Source organism: Bos indicus, chromosome 3 (genome assembly GCF_029378745.1).
Source record: "Bos indicus isolate NIAB-ARS_2022 breed Sahiwal x Tharparkar chromosome 3, NIAB-ARS_B.indTharparkar_mat_pri_1.0, whole genome shotgun sequence".
NCBI lineage: Eukaryota > Metazoa > Chordata > Mammalia > Artiodactyla > Bovidae > Bos > Bos indicus.
In genome coordinates this window covers 79,485,414-79,501,733 of record NC_091762.1, presented here as the reverse complement: position 1 = coordinate 79,501,733, position 16,320 = coordinate 79,485,414, and the positions used below count along the sequence as shown (strand labels likewise).

Below are 16,320 nucleotides of genomic sequence, written 5' to 3'. Positions count from 1 at the left end.
CTGGCCATTAAGTTTCATTTATATTGGAGTCTAAAAAGCATGTATTTGAGATGTTCGCTTGAGAAGAAGCAGCCTCTTCAAAGGATATTTCTCACACTGAGGGCTAAGGAAGAACTTCACTCTTTATCAATTATTAGTCGAGGTTAAAAGTGACTGCTTTTTCTTAAGAAATTTGAAAACCATGTAAGTAGCTTGACTTCGTGTACTCTAATGGTTGAACAACAAGTAAAACTCTGAAGGAAGCAGATTCAGCTCACAAAGGTCCAAGGCTTTGTTCTGACGCATTTCTGGCGGCGGTCGTTTGTCTTGCCCATGTGAGTACCTGCATTCAGTGACACTATTACTCATCTTGCAGTGTGGACTTGGTGTAGAATAAGTAGCACAAAAATGTTTCATGATGGAATGAAAGAAGTAACTAATTATACAGTGAGAAGGCAAGTGTTTGAGGGAGACAATAAAATCACTGAGATATTCAGGGTGGACCTGGCATAATGGTCAAAATTAGAAGCCATAGCCCTGTTCCTTACAAACCCTCAGCAAGTCACTTAAACCTCTCTGTAAATGTGGGAATAAGTATTTATCTCACACAATTATTAATTAATATGTTTTTAAAATATATTCATTATTGGAATGTCTTTAAAATATGGGATCTATTCCATGAAGAGGAGTGTAAATTCTTACTTTGTAAAAGAAATAACTGCATAACATGACTTTCTCTTGATTCAGATGTGTAACATTTGCTTCTATGGCAAATTTCATATATGGGCCTGCTGAAATGAAATAATTAGAAAATATTGCCCTGTGAGGCTAGCCTGAGAACCTAAAAAATAGAATTGATTTTTGAAAAATTCTATAAATGATTAGACTTCAGTCAGCCTCACCATGATGCTAAAAATCCCCCAAATTCTGTTTTCAAAGGTTCAACATGCTGTCTAACTTAATCTACTTAGTCCAGTCCTTTCTATAACTTAGAAATGCAGCTGGTCAATCAAATAAAATGGGAAAATGAATCAGTTTGTAAAATGGGGACGGATCCTTCATGGTAGATGCAACAAAACCTCTCTGAAAAGTTGTCTTTGTAGTCACATATTTTATGGAGGAGAGACATAGGTCATAGACAATAGCACATGCTGCTGCTGCTGCTAAGTTGCTTCAGTTGTGTCCGACTCTGTGCAACCCCATAGACGGAAGCCCACCAGGCTCCCCTGTCCCTGGGATTCTCCAGGAAAAAACACTGGAGTGGGTTGCCGTTTCCTTCTCCAATGCATGAAAGTGAAAAGTGAAAGCAAAGTCACTCAGTCGTGTCCGACTCTTCACAACCCCATGGACTGCAGCCTACCAGGCTCCTCCGTCCATGGAATTTTCCATGCAAGAGTACTGGAGTGGGGTGCCATTGCCTTCTCCGAATAGCACATGGGAAATAGCAAATATAACAAAATGTGGCATCAGTAAAATATTTATTCATTTTTCTTTGTTCATTCATATGGCAAATTTTTATTGTCATTTAAGTGTCTGGGACTAGGCTAAAGATGCTTTCAACACACGAGATTTCATTTGGTATCACATGAATTCTGGCAAAGAAATATGACTAACCCCACATAGTTAATGCTGTGGGGCACCATCCAGACATCTTTAAGGGCCAAAGCACTCATTCCCCCAGCTGACCCCAAGCATTAGCAGTTGAAGCTTCTTGCCTGACTCTCTGTCAGGAGTTGCTATCAACCAAAGACAGGCCCTTGTCCAGGTTACACTTCCTCCTATCGGCAGCCTGTATCCAGTGACTGATACGGATTATCAAGATCCAATACCTAGTCTCAACATCACTGAAAGGGCATCTCAGCTCCAAGGCATCAGTAGGCTCAGCTGAGGCCTCTGTTTGTAGCATCACAGTTCATCTACTCTGCCCAGTCCTTTTTCTCCACCCCTTATTGTGTGATGTTCTCAAAAGCATCGGCCCACAAATCTTGTGCATACAAATCATAAAAACTCAAAATCTATTAGAAATAATCCCCTTTTGGGTCTATTTGGTCAAAGGTCCATATAGTCAAAGCTATGGTTTTTCCAGTAGTCATGTATGGATATGAGAGTTGGACCATAAAGAAAGCTGAGTGTCGAAGAATTGATACTTTTGAACTGCGGTGTTGGAGAAGACTCTTGAGAATCCTTTGAACTACAAGGAGATTGATTAAACCAGTCAATCCTAAAGGAAATCATTGCTGAATATTCATGGGAAGGACTAATGCTGATGCTGAAGCTCCAATACTTTGGCCACCTGATGCAAAGAACTGATCATTAGAGAAGATCCTGATGCTGAGAAAGATTGAAGGCAGGAGGAGAAAGGAGAAACACAGGATGAGATGGTTGATGGCATCACCAACTCGATGGACATGAGTCTGAGTAAGCTCTAGGTGTTGGTGATGGAAAGGGAAGTCTGGCGAGCTGCAGTCCATGGGGTCACAAAGAGTCGGACACGACTGAGTGACGGAACTGAACTGAGGTTTGTTTAATTTCTCAGTCCCAGACTGGCAGTATGATGCTTTCTGAATTGGTCTAAAGGGTTGTGCAGTACTAATTCTGAGGGCAGAGGGATATGTTGAAATGTCACCATTAGCAGGAAGAGGACAGGAGCTGCTGCTGCTGCTGCTGCTAAGTTGCTTCAGTCGTGTCCAACTCTGTGCAACCCCATTGACGGAAGCCCACCAGGCTCCCACATCCCTGGGATTCTCCAGGCAAGAACACTGGAGTGGGTTGCCATTTCCTTCTCCAATGCATGAAAGTGAAGAGTGAAAGTGGAGTCGCTCAGTCGTGTCCGACTCTAGCGACCCCGTGGACTGCAGCCTACCAGGCTCCTCCGTCCATGGGATTTTCCAGGCAAAAGTACTGGAGTGGGTTGCCATTGCCTTCTCCGAGGACAGGAGCTAGTGGACAGATAAAACTTGGTGAAAATATTGCCAACTGGAGGCAAGCATTTACTTCCTTTGTTCTACGGGGACCTTTTTAATAAGTCAATTCCACTTCGTAGATATGCATTTAACTTTATTGTTTTCAATATGACACCAAAAATTGAATAGTCAAAATGAGGAGCTGTAAACAACATAAAATATTTATGGGAAATCATGTTTTTTTAAAAAAGAAGCTGTTAGTAATATAGAAAACAGATTCTGAATTTAGAATAGGTATGGATATGAGAAAAAAAAATCAGCATTTATATTAAACAACAATTATATTGTTTAATGGACTTCCCTGGTGGCTCAGACAGTTTAATATAACAATAAAAAAATGCCTATGAAAATTCAAAATCAAACTTTATGCCACTATTAACCTCTAGTATTTTGCGAATCCCAAATATTTATTAATACCCAAGGAAAGGATGATGATTTAACATTTTGAATTTTTCTGATAATAATAACAAATTAATTCAGTTAAGAAATATTTATTGAGTGCCTGCTGTGTGCCACACACTGTTCTGAATAGTGAATGGGGGGCATGGTCCTTGTCATATCATGTTACCTTATTCCAGGGGTACATAGACAGCCAACACTTTACCTTACACCAAGGGTACACAGACAGCCAACACCTTACATTATACTAGGGGTACATAGACAGCCAGTAACTTGCTTTATACTAGGAGTAGACAGCCAACACCTTGCCTTATACCAGGGACACACAGACAGCCAATAAGTAAATAAACAAACATGTAACCTATGTTAATCTGTGAGCTGACATCTCAATGGTTAAGGGTCAGCCACTTCAGTATCTGTGAAAAGGACCTTCAGGCAAAAGACCCATGCAGAACACTATGAGGGAATGAAGGGAACTTTGAAAGAAGGGCAGGATGGCTGGAGCAGAGCAACAGATGTGGAGAATGTAGAGGAAGCTCCAGGATTAGGTGAGGGCCAGGTTACAAGTGGATCATGAAAGAGAGTTTCAATTTTAATCTAAGTGTGATAATTCATTAGCGTATTTTAAACAATGGAGTATGACCTTACTTGTATCTTTATGAGATTGTTCCACCTTGGAGTGGCCCTGAAAAATGTGGGCTCTTTGAATAGCCCCTAAAGCATTAATTAGTGCCACAGGTGAAAGAAGAGATGGTGAGGAAGCAGTCAGTACAGTGAGTGGGGAGATGAGACCCAACCTATTTCAAATTCCAGCTCCAATTCTTCCATACCAGAAGTTATCCTCTGAGTCCCGGTTTCCCCATATGTGAAAGAATGAAATGACTCATGTGTGGTGCCTGACATAGGGTAGATGTTTCATATTTGTAACAGAGACGAATGCAGAGCATAGCACTGAATGAATACTGATGTAACTATGCTGGCTTTTCTCTGATCTTTTTGTTGTTCTAAAAAGGCCTAGACATAAACTCTGACCTTTATTAAAGAGAAAAACAATTGTTTTATTGGCCTTTTGGCTTCAAAGAGAGTTGGAAGTGAAAGGCTGCTGAGTCTATGAGACTGGAATGTTTCTGTTTTTCTCATTGCCTTGAAATCCTATACCTCCAGCTGAATGTTTTTGTTGTCTCCAGGTCACGCAACCCTAGATAGCAGCCTGGGCTGACACGAGTGATGTAGGCTGTGTGTGCATTTGCATTTAATATTCCTCTTCTTTGCTTTAGAAATGATTCAAGAACAAAGCACCAGGGAAGACCTAAGTTGTCCAACTTTTTTAACAGGCTTTTCAGGATTAGGGTAATTCAGATACAACTCAGAAGCAGCAGCAGCAGCATGAAAATATTATGTTTGGAAAATCTACTCCTCTGAGTGGCAATTGGATGCAAGAGTTAATACAATCAGGGTTCTTTGCTTAGAGGGTATGCATCAAAGGCAAGGTGTGCCAGTGAGCCTTCTAATATTGCAGTTTGGTGATTTTTAAAAATTTTATTTTATTGAAGTATAGTTGATTTACAATGTTGTATTAATTTCTTCTGTGGAGCAAAGTGATTAAATTATTCATGTGCGTGTGTGCTAAGTTGCTTTAGTCGTGTCTGACTCTTTGCGACCCCATGGACTGTAGCCTGCCAGGCTCCTCTGTGGAATTTTCCAGGCAAGAATTCTGGAGTGGGTTGCCATTTCCTTCTCCAGTTGACTATAGGGCAACCTTGTCTTTGGCCACTGGACCCTGCAGATTGGCTTGACCATGTAAAGAAGCCTATTGTCCCTGTCCTCATGGTTTGTTTAGGTCTGGCATTCTTTTGTTGCTTCCTTGCCATGCATGTGACCCAGGAATCTTAAGCAAGTTTTCCTCTGATCCTGTGTACATAGAAACCCCAGGAAGCCATCTACCTCCTGGGGTCTTGCCACCTTCCTGGTGATACTACTGAAGAACAGAGCTCAGGACTTCTGTCCTCTCAGGAATCTGGCCTCAGGTGGTGAGGAGAGGTGGTAGCTAGGGTTGAGCCCCTCTCTGTGTTCCCATTATCTACTGTCCTAAAAGCATTCTGCCTTTCCTTATTTCTCCCTTGAGATAGTGAGCTCAGAGCCTACCTCTTAATTCAATGAATTTAGAGAACAGGGAAAAGGCAGGGAGGGAAAAGCGTAGGTTGTTGTCTCAAATATCATATAGACAAAACTGGAAAAAAAAGACTGCCATGAAAGAATAGAAATCTTTTCTAAGATGAGATAGAGATCCTGATGAATATGTTAAAACCAAAAGAACAGCTTTTTTATTGTGCCAGAATCATGCTGGCTTCCTACAGAAAACATACTCTGATTCAGCCTGAGAAACAATTGTGTCTCCAGTGGAGAGTTACAGAGTTGGCACTGTGGAGTCACTTTGGATAATTCAATGTTCTGATGCTGGGAAAGACTGAGGGCAGGAGGAGAAGGGGACGACAGAGGATGAGATGGTTGGATGGCATCACCGACTTAATGGACATGGGTTTGGGTGGGCTCCGGGAGTTGGTGATGGACAGGGAGGCCTGGCGTGCTGCGGTCCATGGGGTCGCAAAGAGTCGGAGACGACTGAGCGACTGAACTGAACTGAACTGAAGTCATTATGTGGTAGTTTAAAAACTTCTTTATTTAATAATAGGATGCGCTAAGATACAAGTGGTATAGAAATGGTCCAATGGTCCTTTACCTCATCTCTTCACACTCAAACAACCCTAGTTTCTTTTATTTTTATTATGATTTGATTCTTTTCTTTTTGGTATTTCAGAGCTGGAGAAAAAGCCTGTTAACAGTATCAGAGACTTCATGCCTTATTTCACATACGTATTTAGGTTCAGCACTCAAAGATGCCATTGTGGTAGAGTGGGCTAAACATGGATCCTAGCCCTAAAATACACAGATACATGTCTCTTGCTACACTTAACGCCCTTGGTTGTCATTAGCAGGTTCCCTGTGCTATCTAAGGCTCATAAAATAGGAATTTAAATATTTACTTCATAATTATATTCTGTAAGCTGAAGCTCCAATACTTTGGCTACCTGATGTAAAGAGCCAACTTATTGGAAAAGACCCTGATCCTGGGAAAGAGTGAAGGCAAAAGGAGATGGGAGCAGCAGAGGATGAGATAGTTAGATAGTATCACTGACTCAGTGGGCATGAATTTAAACAAACTCCAGGAGATAATGAAGGACAGAGGAGCCTAGTGTGCTATGGTCCATGGGGTTACAAAGAGTTGAACATGACTTAGTGACTGAGCAACAACAACAAATTTTGTTCTGAGAGTCAAATGAAATAGTATGGTGAAAGGAGGTAAAAAATTTTATACAATTTCTTCCTTTTTTTCAAAAGTGTTTGTTACATGTGTGCCACATGCCAAAAACTTTGCTTGTAGCTATCCAGATAAAATACAATAAGTTCCCTCCAGAAATATAATATGATAAAGTAGAATGATAAATAGATAATATATGACAATAGATAGATAATAGATAATAGATAAATAAAATAAAATAAATAAAATAAAAATAAAAAAATAGATAATAGATAAATAGATAAATAGATAATAAATAAATGATAAATAAATACTGCCTTACGCTGTATCTGCAGATACAGAACCATGTTACATCATGTATAAGAGAGGTAACTACATAGTCTGTATAAGGAAAAATAATGCTAGAATGGGCTTTCTGAAGGAATTGATACCGAAATTGGGTCTTAGAGGACGAAGAGTTTGATGGTATGAGGAGGATTGGTGAGAAAAACATTCCACTGTATCAGTAACAGAACAGGACAGTAAAGCAGCAAATGCCCAGGCATTGATGTGTGTTGGTAGAAGCAGAGGATTCAGACATATCAGTATGGCTAAGCATACAATTTAAAGCAAAATGTAACTAGAGATGAAAATGGAGAAATAGTTAAGGGCCAGAATACTCTGATAAGAGAATTTTTCAGGTGATGAGAAATCACCAAAAGGTCATCAATACCATCAGATTTTGATTTTAAATAGATAACCACAATGCAGGGTTTCATTGAATCAGCTGGAGATGAACATATCAAGACCATAGTCAAAGAAGTTAGTCCAGTAGTCCAATGAAAACAGGGATGAAGAAGACTTGAGCTAGCACAATGGCATTGAGAATAGAGTTTTAAGAATAGAGCAATGCTTAGAAATTGATTTGGCTGTTGGGGATATTGACATAAATAAGGAAATCAAAGATGGAAATCAAGGTTGATCCCATCTGAGAAAAATAGAGGTAAAAATAAGTTTAGTCAAGGAAGAGTTTAGTTTGAACGTGTATTACTTAAGGCATCTAGGTGAAGATGTGTGGTTGAATGTTAGAATTATGAACATGAAGCCCAGAGAAGAGTCTGGGCCAGTAATATAGATGTATTCATTATATTTAATAAATGCAACTTGAGAGACAGTAGTCATTGAGCTCTTTTGGTCACTTTTAGTTACCCAAGTCGGAGAAGGCAATGGCACCCCACTCCAGTACTCTTGCTTGGAAAATTCCATGGACGGAGGAGCCTGGAAGGCTGCAGTCCATGGGGTTGCTAAGAGTCGGACACGACTGAGCGACTTCACTTTCACTTTCACGCATTGGAGAAAGAAATGGCAACCCACTCCAGTGTTCTTGCCTGGAGAATCCCAGGGATGAGGGAGCCTGGCGGGCTGCTGTCTACGGGGTCACCACTGAAGTGACTTAGCATAGCATAGTTACCCAAGTAGTCTCATTTAGTAATGAACATATCTGATCTCATGTCATAGTTGAAATTTCAAATCTGCATTTTAAGTCAAAGCTCCTGCCTTACTGTATTGTGAGCAGACAATAGATGGAAGGAAGGAGAAAAATAAGGATCAGAAAGTCTCTCTTGAATAGCACCAGTATAATCTGGTTCAGTTCAGTTCAGTCACTCAGTCTTGTCCGACTCTTTGCAACCCCATGAACTGCAGCACACAAGGCCTCCCTGTCCAACATCAACTCCCAGAGCCCACACAAACTCATGTCCAGTGAGTTGGTGATGCCATCCAACCATCTCATCCTCTGTCGTCCCCTTCTCCTCCTGCCCTCAATCCTTCCCAGCATCAGGGTCTTTTCAAATGAGTCAGCTCTTTGCATCAGGTGGCCAAAGTATTGGAATTTCAGCTTCAACATCAGACCTTCCAATGAGCACCCAGGACTGATCTCCTTTAGGATGGACTGGTTGGATCTCCTTGTAGTCCAAGGGACTCTTAAGAGTCTACTCCGTACCACAGTTCAAAAGCATCAATTCTACTGCGCTCAGCTTTCTTCATAGTCCAACTCTCACATCCATACATGACCACTGGAAAAACCATAGCCTTGGCTAGACAAACCTTTGTTGGCAAAGTAATGTCTCTGCTTTTGAATATGCTGTTTAGGTTGGTCATAACTTTCCTTCCAAGGAGTAAGCATCTTTTAATTTCATGGTTGCAATCACCATCTGCAGTGATTTTGGAGCCCCCCAAAATAAAGTCTCTTACTGTTTCCACTGTTTCCCCATCTATTTGGCATAATCTGGTATCGGGTTGCTATGGTTGTTCCAGATGTTTCAAGGTGATTCTTTCCCTTTTGAGCACTTCCATGGATGCATTGGAGAGGTGTGTACTGAACTGTGCTGACTACACACACCAGCAGTTTGTCTCCTTTGACTCATTACTTATCTCTCCTCCACGTCCTTACCCCTGTACTTTCAGTTTGTGAAGATACATTAGTACAACTCTAACCTGAGATGTGCTTTCCACTTTCAGTTTTGCTCAGGTACTATAGAACTTCACTTTAGAACATGGTACTAGTTGACATCTGTTGTCTTGGGGCCTCAATCAAAACCCAAGTCGATCGAATCCCACTTTCAGATCCTGTTTCAGAGGTGTGTGAATTGCTTCATTAGAAGTTATGACTGAAATGTTTAGACCCCCACCTCCCCTAGGAAAATGCTCATGTGAAAAGACAAGTGAATAGGGACAGATTGCTAGTGGAAACCATCATTCAGAAAGAGAGCTGAAGCAGAGAAGGAGAGAGACAGAAACAATAGTCATCAAGGTAAGAGAACCAGGAGAGGAAGGAGTCACAGAAATTGTAGACTGGGTTTCAAGAAGGAGGGCATACTCAGCATATCAGATACGTGTGAATAGATAAGAACTAGAATAAGAAACGAAGAAGGCAATGGCACCCCACTCCAGTACTCGTGCCTGGAAAAACCCCATGGATGGAAGAGCCTGGTGGGCTGCAGTCCATGTGGTCGCTAAGAGTCGGACATGACTGAGTGACTTCACTTTCACTTTTCACTTTCATGCATTGGAGAAGGAAATGGCAACCCACTCCAGTGTTCTTGCCTTGAGAATCCCAGGGATGGGGGAGCCTGGTGGGCTGCCGTCTATGAGGTCACACAGAGTCGGACACGACTGAAGCGACTTAGGAGTAGCAGCAGAATAAGAAAACGTTAGATGTAGCAATTAGGAGATCAGTCATTACCAAATCAAGCAAATACAGTAAAAGAAGGGGGAGGGGTAAAGCCTTTTGAGAAGTTTAGATGAAAGAGGAGAGATCTTAGATGTTAGCGGGAATGTGAGATTAATGATTTTGGAATGAGAGATTTAAGCAGGCTCATGGGCTGAGGGAAAACAGGCATTAGTGAGGGGTGATTAGAAGATACAGGGAAGAAAGAAGATAACTGCTGGTAAACGGTTAAACCTGATTACTTCTTTGTGTGCATTTTCATCACCTCATGGGGTGTAGGAAAGAAAGGACAGAAAGCTGTCCTATAGCCAAGGACAGCTATAGCACTAACAATATTGGCACTTTTACTAATACTCAGCACTAGCAAGTATCTGTTGAATTTAATTGATTAAAGAGAAATCATCAGGTACTTCAAGGGAACTTGTCTTTATTTGCATGTATATAAACCCTTAGACTCTGATACTAAATCCAAATTACCAGACCAGGCTTAATTTTCTTAAGTAAATTCCCTCTTAGGACCTTTACTTTATTTTACTGCTAACAAATCTAAGTTAGAATCTTCTCAGTGCATAGTAATATGTTATAATAACTTGAAAAAAAAAAGCAAGTTATTTATAAACAGAAACAGAATCACAGACTTACAAAACAAACATGATTCCACAGGGTAAAGTTTGGAGGGGAGGGATAAATTGGGAGTTTGGGATTGACATATACACACTACTAAATTTAAAATGGATAAATAACAAGGACCTACTGTATAGCACAGGGAGCTCTGCTTAATATTCTATAAGAACCTAAATGGGAAAAGAATTTGAAAAAGAATACATACATGTTTATGTATAACTGAATCACTCTGCTGTACACCTGAAATGAACACAGAATTGTTAATCAACTATCATCAGTTCAGTTCAGGCTCTCAGTCATGTCAACCTCTTTGCAACCCCATGGACTGCAGCAAGCCAGGCTTCCCTGTCCATCACCAACTCCTGGAGCTTACTCAAACTCATGTCCGTTGTGTTGGTGATGCCATCCAAGCATCTCATCCTCTATCGTCCCCTTCTGCTCCTGCCTTCAATTTTTCTCAGAATCAGGGTTTTTTCCATTGAATCGATTCCTAGTATCAGGTGGCCAAAGTATTGGAGTTTCAGCTTCAGCATCAGTCCTTCCAATGAATATCCAGGACCGATTTCCTTTAAGATGGACTGGTTGGGTCTCCTTGCAGTCCAAAGGACTCTCAAGAGTCTTCTCCAACACCACAGCTCAAAAGCATCAATTCTTCAGTGCTCAACTTTCTTTATAGTTCAACTATCACATCCATACATGACTACAAACTATAGCTTTGACTAGATGGACCTTTTTTGTTAAAATAATGTCTCTGCATTTTAATATACTGTCTAGGTTGGTCATAGGTTTTCTTCCAAGGAGCAAGCATCTTTTAATTTCATGGCTGCAGTCACCATCTGTAGTGATTTTGCAGCCCCCCAAAATAAAGTCTCTCACTGTTTCCATTATTTCCCCATCTATTTGCCATGAAGTGATGGGACCAGATGCGATGATCTTAGTTTTCTGAATGTTGAGCTTTACGCCAACTTCTTCACTCTCCTCTTTCACTTTCATCAAGAGGCTCTTTAGTTCTTCTTCACTTTCTGCCATTAGCGTGGTGTCATCTGCATAGCTGAGGTTATTGACATTTCTCCTAGCCTCTTGATTCCAGCTTCTGCTGGTGAGTGATCACACTATTGTGATTATCTGGGTCATGAAGATCTTTTTTGGATAGTTCTTCTGTGTATTCTTGCCACCTCTTCTTAATATCTTCTGCTTCCGTTAGGCCCATACTGTTTCTGTCCTTTATTGTGCCCATCTTTGCATGAAATATTCCCTTGGTATCTCTCATTTTCTTGAAGAGATCTCTAGTCTTTCCCATTCTATTATTTTCCTCTATTTCTTTGCATTGATTACTGAGGAAGGCTTTCTTATCTCTCCTTGCTATTCTTTGGAATTCTGCATTCAAATGGGTATATCTTTCCTTTTCTCCTTTGCCTTTTGCTTCTTTTCTTTTCACAGCTATTTGTGGCCTCTTTAGACAGCCATTTTGCCTTTTTGCATTTATTTTTCTTGGGGATGTTCTTGACCACTGCCTCCTGTACAATGTCATAAACCTCCGTCCATAGTTCTGCAAGTACTCTATCAGATCTATTCCCTTTAATCTATTTGTCACTTCTACTTCCTTAATTATAAGGGATTTGATTTAGGTCAAACCTGAATGGTCTAGTGGTTTTCCCTACTTTCTTCTATTTAAGTCTAATTTAGCAATAAGGAGCTCATGATCTGAGCCACAGTCAGCTCCTAGTCTTGTTTTTGCTGACTGTATAGATAGAGCTTCTCCATCTTTGACTACAAAGAATATAATCAATCTGATTTATGTATTGACCATCTCATGATGTCCATGTGTAGAGTCTTCTCATGTGTTGTTGGAAGAGGTTGTTTACTATGACCAGTGCATTCTCTTGGCAAAACTCTATTAGCCTTTGCCCTGCTTCATTCTGTACTCCAAGGCCAAACTTGCCTATTACTCCAGCTATTTCTTGACTTCCTACTTTTGCATTCTACTCCCCTATAATGAAAAGGAAATATTTTGGGGGTGTTAGTTCTAGAAGGTCTTGTAGGTCTTCATAGAACCATTCAAATTCAGCCACTTCAGCATTACTGGTTGGGGCATAGACTTGGATTACTGTGATATTGAATGGTTTGCCTTGTTAACGAACAGAGATCATTCTGTCATTTTTGAGATTGCATCCCAAGTACTGCATTTTGGACTCTTATGTTGACTATAATGGCTACTCCATTTCTTCTAAGGGATTCTTGCCCACAGTAGTGGATATAATGGTCATCTGAGTTAAATTCACCCATTCTGGTACATTTTAGTTCCTAAATGTCCTAAAATGTCCTTGTCATTCCTAAAATGTCCACATTCACTCTTGCCATCTCCTGTTTGACCACTTCCAATTTGCCTTGATTCATGCATCTGAAATTCCAGGTTCCTCTGCAATATTGCCCTTACAGCATCAGACTTTACTTCCATCACCAGTCACATCCACACTGGGTGTTCTTTTGGCTTTGGCTCCGTCTCTTCATTCTTTCTGAAGTTATTTCTTCATTTTTTCTGCAGTAATCAGCTGCACTCCTATATAAAATAAAAATCTTCAAAAAGCAAGCAGGTGAGAGTCTTTATCCTTTTTTCTTCCAAGGAAGCTCTTTAACCACTGCTAAAAATTTACTGGATTTCTCATTAATTTATCCACATAGGTGTGGATAAATATGAATTATCCAAAGGTGTGTTGGGAGGGACAGTTTGTATCAGGATCCAGTGGGTCTGGGCACAACCTCTGCATTATGTTTTTATTGCTGATGTAATGAATTATCACAAATTGAGTGAGTTAGAGCAGCACTTATTATTTCAGAGTTTTGATATCAGAATCCCAAGTGCAGTTTGGTTGAACTGGCTCTACTGCTTAGACTCACAAGTTAGAATCAGTGTATCAGCATGACTGCTTTCCTTTTGGGGAGGGTGGGTCTGGGGCTGAAGTTCAAGCAGATTCTTGGCAGAATCAGTTTCTTGTAGCTATGGTCCTTGTTTATTTGTGCCGAAATCGCTCAGTCATGTCCGACTCTTTGCGACCCCATGGACAGTAGCCTACCAGGCTCTGCCATCCATGGGATTTTCCAGGCAAGAATACTGGAGTGTGCTGCCATTTCCTTCTCCAGGGGATCTTCCCAACCCAGGGATTGAACCTGGGTCTCCTGCATTGCAGGCAGACGCTTTACCGTCTGAGCCACCAGGGAAGCCTGAAAGTCAGCCAGGAGCCTCTATTAATCCCTTAGTGGACATGTTGCACTCTCCCCTCCATTCTCAAACCAGCAAAACCTCATCCTTCTCACACTTTAAATCCCCCAGACTTTGCCTTCTGCTTTATCTCTCTCCTGCCTCCAGTAGAAGAGCATTCTCTGTTTTTAAGGACTCACCTTGATTAGATTAGGCTCACCATGATAATACAAGATCATCTTCCTACTTTAAAGTCCATAACTTTAATTATATCTATTATATCTTAATTATATTTTATCTAACATATCTAATTATTTTGTATCATTTGCCTTTTAACATAACATATTCACAAATTCTGGAGCATTTGGATATAGGCATCTTTGAAGGTCCTTCTTCCTTCTACACCCTCCCTCATGAAACAATAGGGCTTCTTACTCAGAACAGCCATTGAAGTGATTCTTTCTATAAGAATACATATCTGCTCCAGGGCCAGATACTTACTGCCTTCCAGCTCTCGCTAGAAAAGCAGTGGACACATTATTGGGAAAAATAAGTTTTCATCAGGCATCCCATTGTGTGTATACTAGGTATAGGACTACTCTTGACCTGTATGAGACACTTAGTGTATTAATAAATGGTAGTTGGCGTGATACTGTTGACAGCAATGATCTGCCTCCATTTGACATAAGACTCAATGCTAGTGACTGAAGCAGATTCAAAGCAAATAAAACATAGCCTCTGCCTAGGAAAAATAACAGTTATACAGATACATATATGGAACAAATGAAATGGAAAATGCTTTGAGAAGAGGTGCTTCTTTTCCTCTTGATGATGTTCCTGATGCTCCTTTTAAACTGTTCTTGTTTGTTGTTGTTGTTGTTGAGTCACTAAGTCATGTCTCAGTCTTTGCGACCTTATGGAAACTCTTCTTACCCAGATAAAAAGTGATGTGAAGGGTGGAGAGCAATTGGTTAACATGCAATTTGTTCTGGCTGGTGCTCACACTCTGCAGAGCCAATCTGGTAAGCCCAGAAAGGCCAGCTAATTGACGAAATTCCCTCGGAGAGGGCCAGAAACTGGGAAAAGGTCAGCAAAGCTTCTCAGATTTAAAAATAGAGAGCCAGGAAACAAAAGATTCAATGCAACTTTTACAACTACAAATTAAATGCAAAGAATGACACATCATTACATAAGCAGCATAAAATATAATTTAAATGTCAAAAGAGCTGAAGCTTCTTTAATCATGTGAGGGAAAAAAAATGGCAAAATGTGTTAAATGTCTCCATTTGTACTCTACAAAAAAAGTGAAAAGTAAAAATGGCATTGTTTTATAATGCAAAAATTAAAAAATCAGTTGTGTTTTTTTTACTGTTTATAGGAATCTTTATGTTTATTTTGTCCAACTTTAAAGATATCTATCTTTTAAAAGTTCTTTTGACTTTCAGGAACTGTGGATATATTTGAATACAGGGAGGTATCATTCAGCTTATGACAGTGCTTGAATGTGATATGTGTGCTTATTAAAGCTAGAGTTAAGTCTTAGATATGTGAAGGGTACATTTTCATTGGAAGGAGTAGGCGTATTACAGATTGCTCTTGCTCTACTACTTGGAATATGATTTCACATACATTTTGCTCTCTTGAAAATTAGCTTTGTGGCAGTTGGTTTCCCTACTTCTGCCACCCACTTACATTTTAGATCTCTGTTTTGAAGCTTGTGAGATATATTTAAAAACATCATATTAACGTTTTAGGTCTCTGTCTGGATACAGTGGTTTCACATATGCTGTTCTTCAACAGATGCAGAATTTTACTAGCTTTTGGTTGTCAAAGATGTCAATCCAATCAAAGTTAAATATGTACCACATATGTGTATGTGTTTGTGTGTGCGAGTGTGTGTGTGTGTGTATATATATATATATATATATATATATATATATATGCTATAATTTAGGAATTTTACTCTTCATTCATTTCAGCTCTGTCGTTCAGTCATGTCCGACTCTTTGCGACCCCATGGACTGCAGCATACCAGGCCTCCCTGTCTTTCACCAACTCCCGGAGTTTACTCAAACTCATCTCCATTGAGTCGGTGATGCCATCCAACCACTTCATCCTCCGTTGACCCTTTCTCCTCCTGCCTTTAATCTTTTCCAACATCAGGGTCTTTTCCAGAGAGTCAGTTCTTCCCATCAGGTGGCCAAAGTATTGGAGTTTCAGCATCAATCCTTACAATGAGTATTCAGGACTGATTTCTTTTAGGACGGACTGGTTGGATCTCCTTGCAGTCCAAGGGACTCTCAAGACTCTTCTCCAACACCACAGTTCGAAAGCATCTTCATTCATTTAGTAAACATTTATTAAGCTCCTACTGTGTTCTTTTTAGTGACCTGAGCACTGAGAATGCTAAGGTTTATTAAGACACAAGATCCTGGTCTTGAGCACTCAGAACTCAGGTTGAGAGAAACTTGGAATAGTGTGTTGTGGTAAATGCTGTCCTGCTGCTGCTGCTGCTGAGTCGCTTCAGTCGTGTCCAACTCTGTGTGACCCCATGGACGGCAGCCCACCAGGCTTCACTGTCCCTGGGATTCTCCAGGCAAGAACACTGGCGTGGGTTGCCATTTCCTTC

At 40.4% G+C, this 16,320-nt stretch overlaps 1 protein-coding gene and 1 non-coding gene across 3 annotated transcripts in view; one reads left to right on the top strand and one right to left on the bottom strand.

Moving 5' to 3' along the window:
* Positions 1 to 16,320, top strand: part of PDE4B (phosphodiesterase 4B) — a 539,031-nt gene that overhangs the window by 257,488 nt on the left and 265,223 nt on the right. The window lies entirely within an intron of this gene.
* On the bottom strand, positions 13,640 to 13,711 carry TRNAC-GCA (transfer RNA cysteine (anticodon GCA)). Its single transcript has one exon. It is a non-coding gene; the product is annotated as a tRNA-Cys (tRNA).